Source organism: Triticum aestivum, chromosome 4B (genome assembly GCF_018294505.1).
Source record: "Triticum aestivum cultivar Chinese Spring chromosome 4B, IWGSC CS RefSeq v2.1, whole genome shotgun sequence".
In the NCBI taxonomy this organism is placed as follows: Eukaryota; Viridiplantae; Streptophyta; class Magnoliopsida; order Poales; family Poaceae; genus Triticum; species Triticum aestivum.
Genome location: NC_057804.1, coordinates 338,883,071 through 338,896,732, shown reverse-complemented (window position 1 = coordinate 338,896,732; position 13,662 = coordinate 338,883,071).

Sequence of the window (13,662 nt, the reverse complement as noted above, 5' to 3'; positions counted from 1 at the left end):
AGGAGCATAAGAATCCATAAGGGACAACTAGGGAGTAAATCCTGTGAAATCCTTATGGGGAGGTGGCCAACTTTCTCAATCAAGAAACTACAATAGTAGGTCTTCCGGCTGGGTGTGTTGGCCACGACATCCACCTTACCGGTTATCGAGGGACCAATATTATAGTTCTTGGGAAATGTTCCAACCATCAAGTCTGCCTGAGATTCAGATCTGGTTGGTGTCAGAATATTCCAGACTCATCAAGTCTAGAAGGAAAAACGAAAGTTTGCAACACAAATCGACGAGATGACGTTGCGAGATTCTCAAGGGATGAACTACGATAGCAAGCTCCCAAACATGAGCCGGTTCTGCTAAACACATGTGAACACACTGTCCTAGACAAGCATGACCACGTAGTAGTCTTATAGTAAAACACTACCTAGTTCAGGTTGGGAACCATCATCAGGGATATCGAAGTCTTGTGCATTACCATGGATTAGCACTTAACTCCTTTTCCTGAACAAATCAGTCAGTGGCTTGGTGTGCTAAGGATACATATAGAATGAAGGTTGCAAGTCTCCATACCACAGAATACTTCGCACGTATGCATGACTGATTTGGAATGATCCCAAGGAAGCAACACTGACTTTCTCGAATTCACGGCGGCAACTTGCATTAAATGCACATGATCTAGAGGAAGTCACTTCTTTCATCCGAACATATGCTTCATAAACTAGCATGAAGAAATGCTTTCAAAAGTTTCCAACACTAGCTTAGTGTTCAACAAAAACATGGAGGGAATAAGGATGTTGTCGACGGGCTCAACAACAAGTTATTGAGATTTCCATATAAATGGAATTCCATAATTATGTGAGCAAGGTGATAGTATTGGTCAGACCCAAAAGACATAATGGTGTATGCTCGAGGAATCAACCACGAGTAAGACAACATTACGAACATCGTTGGTTCTGATTTGATTTGAGGATAGCCCACACTCAAACCAAAGTTTTGGTTAGGACGATAGGTCCAGCAATTGATCGCGAAGACCAATCAATGAAGATATCATCTTTCTTCAACACACACACACAAAGATATCCCTTTGGAATGAACTAAGTCGGACAAGCTATTATCTTCCAACTCTCCAAGTTGTTGTTTAGCTTAACCAACTAGCTCAGGGGTATCCAGCATGGATTCTTGGAGAAAGGGTGGTTTACAGGAATAAACCAACTTGATCACGAACTCAACATAGTGGTCAGGTGACAACCTGGTGATACTACCGAGAAGATATTCGGAAAATCATGAACCACCGATATGCTACTAAACTCGAGAACAATCTTGCTTTTCAGGGCAAGACGATATGATCGAATAAGCAAGGGATTGGCACAATCCTAACCCATTGATCAAAAAGTGCACCGGAAGTAAGGACTAGGTAGCACGATCAATCTTAGAATGATGATTCCATAACCAACACACTAAGAATGGGATTATCGTCCATTAATCACTATGCAACATGGTTGCTAGGAATATAGATTTCACACATCACGATTCACTTGTCAGCACTCCGGTTGCAACAACACGGAACCGAGGAATGAATAAGGATGGCGAGAAGTATCATTACGTCAAGAATTCACAAGAGATGATGCACAATTCCCATGACATTCTTGATATAAAGATGGTAATACTCCAAGGTAGAGCGGAACAAGAGCTAGATTAGCATTTTGATCTATGGAACACAACAGCTTTGACCCAATCATGGATATGGATGAGGTACTGGAGTTTGTTTCTCCTAGTCATCCTGAATAGAATGGCTTGACGGACCACAGGAATAATAAGCATCGATAACACGAATGCATAATCACTCCTGACTATCAATTGATAGACAAGGGCCAGAAAACAACTAAAGAGGGACAACTCAAAAGAACATATGATTTTCTGAGTTGTGGATGCATAGATTAGCATGTCAAACAAGTTCAACATCTTTCTTCCAGATAACCCATGCAGAAAGGTAGAACTGGCAGAGTCACAATATAGAATGGAGAACTCATTGAGGATAATCCTGTTGTGATCTTTTGATCCAACAAACTTCTGCCATAAAGTGGTTCATAGTATTTGGAAGAAGGAAATACCACGAACTTCGAGGACTATCGCAAAGGTTACTAATAACCTAAAGGAACTAGCAAACGCTAACAACATGAAGTAAGTAGGGTGAATCTCGGGTTCGAAACCCAAGGAGTGGAATACCTACTAACTAAATGGCATCACGGAATGCTTTCGAGAATGATGGCCAGAATCATCACACTAGGAACCCAGAGCATGGTTCGATTACTAGGTGGCACTCTAAGACACCTAGGTCATAATAATAACTCCAGCATATATATCAAGGCAATAGAGGACCTCAACTCACCGATTAATGTGATTAATCTGGCCCAAAGGACATCGGAACGGGAGGAAGGGATTTTGCAAATGCTTCAGACTATTTAGAAACCTGGGATGACTCGGACAGCATAAGGCTGTAAATGCTCAAAAAGATTGGAGACATGCTACAAAAATGGTGGCATAGCCACTCAACATCACAACATCAAGGTTTCGAGATCAACAGTTAACATACGGAAGTAGTAGGAACTGAACTAAGACTTAAATCCAACAATCTTATAAGTCTACGGATTAGTAACACGTGATCCTGATAGAAAGAAGAGAAAGCCTAGTTTCTTAACCCCGTAGGAAAGATAAGATGAATCAGATCAGAAGGGCATAAGGTATAAGGAGTAAAAAGAGCCTTACGTTCCATCCCACAATCAATTCCCTTGCATAACTAAAGAATTTCTAGACTGAACTTCGACCAGTTTGGCTTGGTAATCCTACAGGCAGTCAAGCTCTGATACCAAAGCTGTCAGGACCCCGATCCTGAGTCACACCGATCTAGCATGTAACACATCATATCACTTTGCGGCCTCACGCACGGTATTCCCACGGGTGCCACCTTACCTGGCCTGGGACCATTTGCGCCTTTTGGCTCACGTATATGATAGTGCCGCTAGCATCCATATGACAAAGAACCCGGGCTGACATGGCTAGTCATGAACCCAAAGTGGCACTAGCTTACAGGGACAGGCATACATGACCCAACAACGAACGTGTCGGTCATCAGCGAGTGAATCCGGGCTGTAGCAACTGGGCTAGCAGGACTCCGGTAAACCGGGCTGTAGCAGGCTAACAGGACTCCGGTATTCATCGTGTGACATTTCCCCAAAGGGACAGACACAGGAACGAAGAAGGACACATGCCGGCCAGCCTAAGTGTTCCGGAGCAGTAGCAAGCTACCATGGCTCAGTGGAAACACAAGGAGACATTTCCCGCTAAGAGAGGCTACTAAGGATAAACAACTAGATAGTCAGATCCCACACATACCAAGCATTTCAATAACATACACACAATATGCTCGATATGTGCAAATACAACATGGCATCACAACATGACTCTACGACTCAAGTATTTATTCAATAGGCTCCGAGGAGCGAGATATTACAAACATGGGTCTCTCGATCCAGCATTCAGAGCATACAAGTCAAAGCACAAGCGAAAGCTTAACATGTCTGAGTACAGACATCTACAAATGAAAAAGGCTGAAAGCCTGACTATCTACCAGATCCTGCCGAGGGCACAAGATCGTAGCTGAGGTAACAAGCTAAACGTCGAAGTCCACGTGGAACTACTAGTGAGACTGAAGTCTCTCTGCAAAAACATAAAATAGGCAAACGTGAGTACAAATGTACCCAGCAAGACTTACATCAGAACTAACTACATATGCATCATTATCAATAAAGGGATGGTGGGGTTTAACTGCAGCGAGCCAGCTTTGACTCGGTGGCTAACCTGAACTACGACTGCAAGTAACTCTTTTGAGGTGGCGCACACGAGTCCACATATTCACCATATCAATACACCACTATGGATCCGCTCCCGTCTCCCTACGAGAACGCCATCCATAGCACTCACGCTTATCTTGCGTATTTTAGAGTATCCACTTTCACTTGTCTATGAACTGTACAGGCAACCCAGAAGTCCTTTTCCGCGGACACGGCTATTTGAATAGATCATATTAACCCTGCAGGGGTGTACTTCTTCACACATGCTCTCGCCACTTACCGCCATGTACACATCATGTATCTCGGCAACCTTCAAGCGGAAGCCTGGCGAGGGTGTCGGCCATGACCTGACTAACCACACAAGTCTCTCGTCCAGGTTTATCGCCTATTCGGGTTTGATTCGCAAGGAGATCTGGCCGGGGTGTCGCTCACGGCCCCAAACGATGTGTGCAGGGTTCCCAAGCCCACCATCCGGGTGCCACTTGGTACACCGGGCCACTGTGCCTAGTCTGTCCCAAGCCCACCTGTACCGGGTGCCACTTGGTAGACTACTAACACTAGCTACAAACACCAGAAACTAGTTGCCACTCCTGGACAGAGATCATGTTGATTAATAAGTCGAGAGAGTCAATTAAGGATCCCAATGTGTGGTAGTAGCTGATCATGGATCACAAACACAGAACTCAGTTCCTGAGGACGGCTGCAATGAGACAACCCACTATGTACTCCTACATGGCCTCTCACCGCTACCTTTACCAAATCGTGTTCACACACTTAGCTCACACACAATAGGACATGTTCACACACCTCCAATTCATCCCCGATGAATCAGACTTGACACAACTCTAAGCAATAGCAGGCATGACAACAAGCATGAAGGAGTAGGCACATCAGGGCTCAAACAACTCCTACTCATGCTAGTGGGTTTCATCTATTTACTGTGGCAATGACAGGTCATGCAGAGGATAAAGGGGTTCAGCTACCGTAGCAAGTAACAGTTGAATCGTTGTTGTCCTAATGCAGTAAAAGAGAGCAGGAGCGAGAGAGTGGGATTGTATCAGAATGAACAAGGGGGTTTTGCTTGCCTGGCACTTCTGAAGATAATATAGCTCTTCATCGGTGTCATCGAACTCATCGTCGGAACATCGTCTACTGAGAGGGGACAAATACCGACAAACAAGGAAGAAACACAATCAATGCAATGCACAATATGATGCATGATCATGACATGGCAAAATGAATGTGTTTTGGGCTAATGCAAGCTAGAACAGATTGGAATGAGTCCATTTGAACCAAAGATTCAAATGCAAACCCATTTTATGAAGTCATAAAGGTGCATTAACTTGTTTCATCTAAACAGCAAGGTTAGGTTGCTCTAACATGCATGAAAATGATACAGATGGATAGATTGGATTTTTCTGATCATTTTTCATATATAATTTATTTAATTTGGAGTTACTGTTGATTTCATATGATTTTTAGAAGTTTTGGGCATTTTCTGAAAATAATAAATCATTTCTGATTTATTAAAATCCCAGAAACAAATACTGCGTCAGCATGACGTATTAGTGACGTCAGCAGGTCAACGGGCGGTCCAGGTCAAACTGACCGGTGGGTCCCGAGTGTCAGTGTCTAACTAAACTAACCTAGCTTAGTTAATACTAACCTAACTTAATTAGCCGGGCGGGACCCGCATGTCAGTGGCTCTGGGGGAGTCAAACTAGGGTCAAACCTGGGTCAACTCACCGGAGTTGACCCGCGGCTCGTCGCTGGCGGAGCCAGAGACGGCGGAGGGCGCCGGGTTTCCTCCTCCGGCGACCAAATGGCCGGCGGAGGACATCTACGCGTAGCTCGGGCTCTCGCGCATCCAAAGCAATAGGTGGCAGCAGCTGGGGTGGCCAGAATCTTCGCCGGCGACGACCCTGGCGGTCACCGGAGTTCGGCCGAGGTCGAACACGGTGCTAGTGGGCACGGCAAGGCGCGTGGGGTGGCGTTTTGGACTCCTGCGAGTGCGGTGAGGTCGGTGGTGTGCTCGGAAGCGAGCTTGCGCGGCTGTGGCCACGGCTATGCCATGGCCGGCGACGAGGAGCAATCGGCTCCGGTGACTAGGGCGGCTAGAGGGTGCGTACGGGCACGGGGAACAGGGGAGAAGAAGGCGGAGCTCACAGCGGGGTCGGAGACGGTCTCGGCGAGCTCGGCGAGGCGGAGACGGCGGCATATCGACGGCGGCGATTCTCCGTGGCCGAGGAGGGGAATGGCGGAGATGGCGGCACCCAGGGCTTCCGGCGCCTTCCGTCTTGGTGAGGAGGAAGAGGGGGACAAGGCGGGGCATCTGGGCGCAGCGGCAGGGCGAGGGGTGGCCGGTGGCCACGGGTACGGCGACGATGACGACGAGCTCCGCTCGGTGGTGCGCGCGAGAGGGAAGCAGAAGAAGGGATGGGGTCCAGGGGGAGAAAGGAGAGGTGCAGGGGGAGAGGGGGAGTGCGTGGCACTCGGGGCTGGCTCCAGAAGCGGCGGAAGCAGGAGGTGGCTCGGGCGCGTGCCGGGGCGCGGTGGCCACACGCCCTCCTGCCTACTGGCAGGAGGTTGAAGACGGTGGCGGCTGCGGTGGGCTGGGCCGCTGGAGTTGGGCCAGGTGGGCTGCGAGGTGAGCGCTAGGTACTTCTCTCTCTATCTCTCTGTTCCTGTTTTCTATTTTTCTGCAGCTTTGTGGCTTTATTAAAAATACTAAATCAATCCCAAAAATCATGCAACTGCTCATGGCCACTTTCAGAAATATATCCTACAGTAAACATTTCAGTTTGGGATTATTTGAGCATTTAAAATATTTTATAGTATTTAAATGCCCAAATGCAAATAAGTAATGATTTAATTCAAAAATCCAGAATGGCCTAAAAATATGTGCATCATTTTTGGCAGAGGTTTTCACCTTTACCAGAAATCATGAACATTTCCAGAGGGTATTTTGGGTTTATTGAAAAAGATTTTATTTTGACCCTAGTTGAATTCATTAGCTGCTAGGGTTTATCAGCCCCCATTTCAAGTTTCATAAAAAATTTAAACATGATGCATGGATGCTAAAGCAAAAACAAGCAAGGCTTGAACTGGGGATGTGACAAGTATTGGTACCAGATCAAGCAGGAGATCCTGGCAAGGCACGCAGCCTGCATCGATGTCGGATTGCCTCTGGACTCGCGCGAGACGGAGGAGGAGGAGGAGGAGGATGAGTGGGGTAGCAGCCGGCTCCGACGGAGGTTGTGGTTCCAGAAGACGACGAGGAGGCAGAGCAGCCAGAGCAGGAGCTGGCGCCGGCTCTAGGCATCAACACGAAGGGCGTGGAGGTGGAGTTCGCCATCACCTATGCAGACAAGACGGCGGAGCAGAAGGCCATCATGGAGTCCATCTAGGATGAGGACTATGTGGAAGCCAACCGGCATTTCATCCGGCATGAATGGGCGGTGATTGATGCTCTCTTCGACAAGGTTGAAACGGTGATGGATGCAGAGTAGGCCGAGGAGCAACAGCTGCGGTTGCCGGCCATGTACCCGGTGTCGGGCACGGAGATAGTGGACATCTACGACGATGACTAGGCTACTTGATCTATGTAGTACTTAGGTTTTTTCATTTGCATGCTTTTGTATGGATTTAAGATTTCTAGTTTGAGGTATCCGGATGCATATGAGCAAGTTTGAGGCTTGACCCATCAGTGCCCAGTTGTAGATGCAGTAAGCTACTACACAACATAGGTCTTCCGTTCTAATCTCGTCTCTCTTTTTCTTTTTTTTGATTAATCCAGTCTTCTTCGCCGGCGGGCTTGCTGAGCTCAGTGAGGAGGACCAGACGATGGACGAGGCTTCCGACCAAGAGCCGGCGCCATCGCCCGCGCCAGTTCACGTCGTGTTAACCATAGAGTATGTGTGGCCGCACTTTGACATTGTAATGGCTGAGGAGCTACCAGCATCGTCGATCTTGGCGTTCCGGCAAGCACAGGAGGGCCAGTGCTACAACCTTCGTCTCCTCAACGAGCGCCCGTACGCGGAGGGACAAATCACCGGCTAACAGGAGAACGACAATGTCGTCGCTGACATATTGGCCGATGAGCCTAGCTTCCTGGATGAGCAGTGGGCACTGTACCTAACCATTTGTAGGGCCGACGAGGGTCTCTCTGTCATCCTTTGCTTTGTTGCGCTCGCGGTGGCACCACTGTCTCACGATGTCAATATGGTCAGCAAACGAGGGGAACCGGGAGATGACTGTACTTGGAGAGAATGATAGTAGGAACCCAGTAGGACCATGGTCGTACATAGGCAAGTTTTTTTTCGAAGAGGAGGGACTCCCCGGCCTCTGCATCAGAATGATGCATACGGCCACTTAAATAAATAAAATAGGTTCAACAATGTCATAGAGTCTTGAAACAAAATAAAGGCAAGCTCACATAGAGCCTCGACGCCCAAACAAGGAAAGGCCATAAAGCCACAACCGGCTGGCAAAATAAAGATAGGAAAACTAATTGCCTATCCTATTACATGACCGCCATCCAAACCGGTTGAAGATATCCCGCGCTACCATCTCCCACCGGACAGATCCAGTAACCAAATGCTCCTTGGCCTCCGTCGGAGTGAGTAAGGACCACATACGGATCAGCGCCGTAGCACGGAATACAACCTGCAAAAAATGAATAGTAGTTATTCTGTTAAAAGCCAAATCATTTCTGCAGTTCCAAATTGCCCATAACAACGCACAAACTCCTACACGAATATGTCTAGCTGTATCGGACTCTATCCCATCCAGCCACGTTCCAAATAACGACTCGAGCGAACTCGGAGGAGTAATGTTAAAGGCAATTTGCACGGTGCGCCACAGAATTCTCACCAACGGACACTCAAAGAAGAGATGCTTAATGGTCTCGTCCTGATCACAGAAACTACACCTAGTAGATCATGTCCAATTGCGCTTAACCAAGTTATCATTTGTTAAAATAACCTGTTTATGGACAAACCACATAAAAACTTTAATTTTCAAAGGACTCTTACTTTCCAAACATGTTTGGAACAAGGAATGACAGTCGAGTTAATAACATCGATGTACATCAACTTAACAGTAAATTGTCCAGACCTAGTAAGTTCCCAACACAACTGATCGGGATGATGAGCTAGCTGGACTTCCATCAGTCTACGCACCAGATGAAGCCAAGCTTCCCATCTATCACCAACAAGCACCCTCCAAAACTGAATATTAAGGGGAATGGACTGCATAATCGTTGCAACTAGCGCATCACGTTGCTGGACAATACGATACAGGGTTGGGTACTGTAGTGCCAATGGTGTATCACCCAGCCAAGTATCCTCCCAGAACCGTGTATCATTGCCATCACCGACAATAAACTTTGTTCTATTAAAGAAGGCTGCCTTAACTCTCATAAGCCCCTTCCAAAACGGCGAATCAGTTGGTCTCACTGTCACCTGTGACAAAGTTTTGGAATGCAGATACTTGTTACGGAGAATCTGCGCCCAAGTTGCGTCAGTCTGAACTGAAAGCTTATACAGCCACTTACTAAGCAGGCATCTGTTCTTGACCGCAAGATTCTCGATACCCAAACCCCCTTGGTCCCTTGGTCGACAAATAACATCCCACTTGGCGAGTCTATACTTTCTCTTAAGTTCATCACTCTGTCAAAAAAATCTTGATCGGTCGAAGTCCAGCCTTTTCCTAACCCCCACTGGGCAAGTGCCTCCTTATTAGAACTACAAGAAAAAATTCCTTCCTTCTGGTTTTCTGACATATGGGTCCCACACAATTGTCAACGTATAGTCAACAAAAGAGAGAATTGCACAAGGAGTGGCATTGTTTTAGGGGTGAGCAGTATTTTTTAGCGGTGTTTTTGTTGTTGTTGAGAGGACCAGGGTATCAGCTAGGCGGGTTGTGGCCCGCTAGCCCAGGCTATTATTTTATGTCAACCAGGCCCAAATATTAATTTTGCTATACACTTTTTGAGGAACTAGCGGTGTGACCCGCGCATTTGCACAGCTAGATTTGTCATGATGATATTATTATTTTATTTTATGAATTTTGAAATTTATATGGACATGGGGTGCGTATTTTTTTCGAAACAGAGGCAAAAGATTTGCCTCATCGATTAATTAAGCAGAAGAGAATTGCCCAGTTAATTAACGGAAAACCAGGTGAAAACCGATACAGACCAACCACACGTGGACTACTCACAGAGTGACCACCATACCCAACACCTAACGTCCACCAACCCGTGCACTGCTACATCACGAAGACACCCCAACGAGAGTAACTTGGCCGAAGACCACGAGCATCACCAAATCCACGAAGACAAGCCAGACCATAAGGACAACCCAAGAGACTAGTAACCATCCATCAAGCAGCTGCGGACGCCTTTCCTGTGGCGTCACTCTTCTTTCCTTTGCTCCTGAGAGCGTCCTCCACAATCGTCTTGCCAGATCCAGGGCTCACCCTCTCCAAACGTTTGAGCAAGCTGTGAAGCTCTATCTCGAAGAGAATCTCATTGAACTTCTCACGCACAGAAACCTGCCCAACGGTCACATGCGAGTGGGTGACTGCAACATCGAAACCTCCACGCCCCACGGAGGCGAGCGGCTGGTTGGGCTCCGAAGGATCAGGCGCCAACGCACCAACCGCCTCAACATCATCAGTCACAGGTAGCACTGGCACGATGGACTCAGGCGTCTCCAGTTGCACACATGGTAGAGCCTCAGAGTTAGGTGCCAACACACCTATCTCATCAACCTCGCCACATGCACAATGGCCATAGATAAGGCATTGACAGAACCAACCAAGTCTCCACAGCCCAGAATGGCGGGCGGCTGACAGGACTCTGACGGTGGTAGTGAAGGTGTCATGGCCACCACCAAGGACTCCAATGAGCTCAACTCCATCGGTAACACCATAGATGATTCCCCACAAAGCTCCTACAACTCAGGCATAATCTGCAGAACTGGAGCTACGACCTCGGTGATAACCGCATTCCCACGAACAAGCGGCGTCACATGCAGAGCACGAGGAGAAAAATCTCCAAAGCAACTTTCAGCATCCTCATCAATGGAACCAACCTGGAGCCCAGGCAGCAAAGGCACAACCGACGCAACCTCAAACTTGGCTAGAGCGTCGCGAAGCTCAGTGCGGAGCAGCTCAACCTCCTGAAGGAGCTCCGTGCGCAGCAGGGCAAGCTGCAACTCCAAAGCAGAGACCAAAGAGGTGCAGACATTGGAATCCTGGGTGCATATTTATAATATAAATGCATATACCACCGTAATGTACATCTTAGGGAAACGTTATTAGATTTGAATGGAGATGTTTCGATCAAGTGTATTATGTTGTTTGTTAAGACTTTGGTCTAAGTAGATAATGCGATCGTTGCTATCAATAGATTGTAACGATTTAGTAAAAAAAAATGCAATGATGGCAATTTAAATATTAGTACTTACGTATTGTCCATTCATGATCTTTATAAAACATCATATTCTAGACATAATTTATTACAGCTAACATCATTTCTTTTGGAGGAGTTAACATCATATAGTATGCATATAGTTTACTTTTAGACAAATATCGTTGTTGCACTTTCTTTGATAAGTATATGTGCACGTCTATGTTTAATCAGCGTAGAGGTCTGTGCTACCGCACGACGGTTGAGCTATATAATGTCACGCTCAGCTTGATGTTGCATGCTGCTGTGCGCATGGCGGCTTTCTGATTGGACGGCTGGCAGCATGTTTGCTTTTGCTTTCCATTGGTTTTTTTTCCTAGAACAACGTGAATCACTAAAGTAGAAGTCCGGATGTTTTATATTTTATGAACGCAGAAGGAAGAATTTGGATTTATTTTGCACTGAAATCAACATGTGAATTCTTCTCGGACACTACCTCCTTTTAATTTGTGAAGCCACATATTTTCATCGAAAAAGGCTTTCGCCCCGCTTTATAAATAAAGCAAACCGCCAGAGAGCGCACATACACGGACTAGTCCACACGCACACACCCAAGTCTGACACAAACGTACATAGGTTCTGCTGAGGGCACGGCTCAACAAGCCCAAAAAAAAACAAGGCAGCCGCCTAAGGGCGAGGAAGGCGCCTAATAAGGCTCCGGCGGAGGCGGCGGGGGCGGCGGCGACGGGGAACGGCCATCGATCAGAGGTCGGCGATGAAGGCGGAGATGGCGTCACGGTCCTGGGGCGGCTAAGCGGCCGCCAAAGCTGCAAGAAACCAGAGAGTTTGAAGATTGCGTCAGTAGCTCGTCGAAGAGGGGTGCGCTGGATCACAAGCTTATTGCGGATCGTCCAGAGGGTCCGGGCTAGGACCCCAATCTCAAGCCACCTAATGTGGCAAGACGACAAGAGGGAATTCTGGAGTTCGGCAAATAAGTCGGGGAAGTTGGTGTGGCACCAATCACCACCAAGCACTTCGCGAAAGCAGCTCCAAACGAACTGAGCGGACACGCAGGAGAAGAAGATGTGATTCGAGTCTTTGGGGACACCGCGGAGGGGGTAGATGCCCGAGCTCGGGCCATTCCGTTTGCGGACCTCAACCCCGGACGAAACCCGACCGCGAATCCATTGCCACATGAAGATCCGGATTTTCATAGGAAGGCGGATGGACCACACTATCGAGAGGGGGAGGGGCGGAGGAGGGGCGATGGCCAGGTAGAGAGATTTGGTGGAGAACATGCCAGAGGGCTCCAGGCGCCAATGCACCTGGTCGGGACCACCGTCCACCCTAGGCTCGTGCAGGGCAACACAGTCCAGCAACTCGCGCCAAGCAGCAGATTCCGGAGGCCCAAATGTCCTTCGGAAGGAGAGACGCCCTAAGTCAATAAGGGCCCTCTCGACAGAGATTGCAGGGTCAACGGCGATGGAGAAAAGGCCGGGAAAGCGCGCCACGAAGGGAGCGTCACCAACCCAACGATCGAACCAGAACAAAGTCGGCGCTCCAGAGCCAACCGAGATGGAAGTCCCGATGCGGAGAACCGGAAGGAGCTGGACGACCGACTGCTAGAACTGGGAGCCGCCAGTTCGCTGGCAGAAGGCGAGGGGCTGTCCGCACAGATATTTATTCCGGATGATGTTGAGCCAAAGACTGCCCATGCCTTGTGAGATGCGCCAAAGCCATCGGGAGAGAAGGGCGATATTCATACGCTTAGAACACATAATGCCCAGGCCGCCCTGCTCCCTGGGCTTGCAAATGTCCGGCAACTAACCATATGGTACTTCTGCTTGTCATTCTCGCCAGCCCAGTAAAAGCGAGACTGGACTTTGGCAATCTCATGGTGCAGGGTCTCGTCGAGGCTGTAGAAGCTCATAAGAAACAAGAGGAGGCTGGAGAGGGAAGAGTTGATGAGAATAGTCCGGGCTGCCTTAGATAACCATCTCCCTTGCCAAGGCTCAATGCGCGTTTGGATCTTGGCCACGATCGGGCGCAAGTCCGCGACGGTGAGTCGGGAGTCACTAATGGGCGTACCCAAGTAGGTCGTGGGAAAGGAGCCCAGGCAGCAGTTAAGCCGGTTGGCAATGGCGAGGCATTCCTCGAGAGGGTAGCCCATCACCATAACATCACTCTTGTCGAAATTAATCTTGAGGCCAGACATTTGTTGGAAGCAGAGGAGGAGGAACTTGAGGTTGGAGATGTCCATCTCTGAGCCTTCCACCATGATGATGGTGTCGTCGGCATACTGAAGGAGTGAAATCCCGAACCCTCCGGCGTGATGGGGGGTGATCCCACGAATATGGCCAGCCGCCTTTGCCTTATCCAGGATGGAGGCAAGGGCGTCGACGA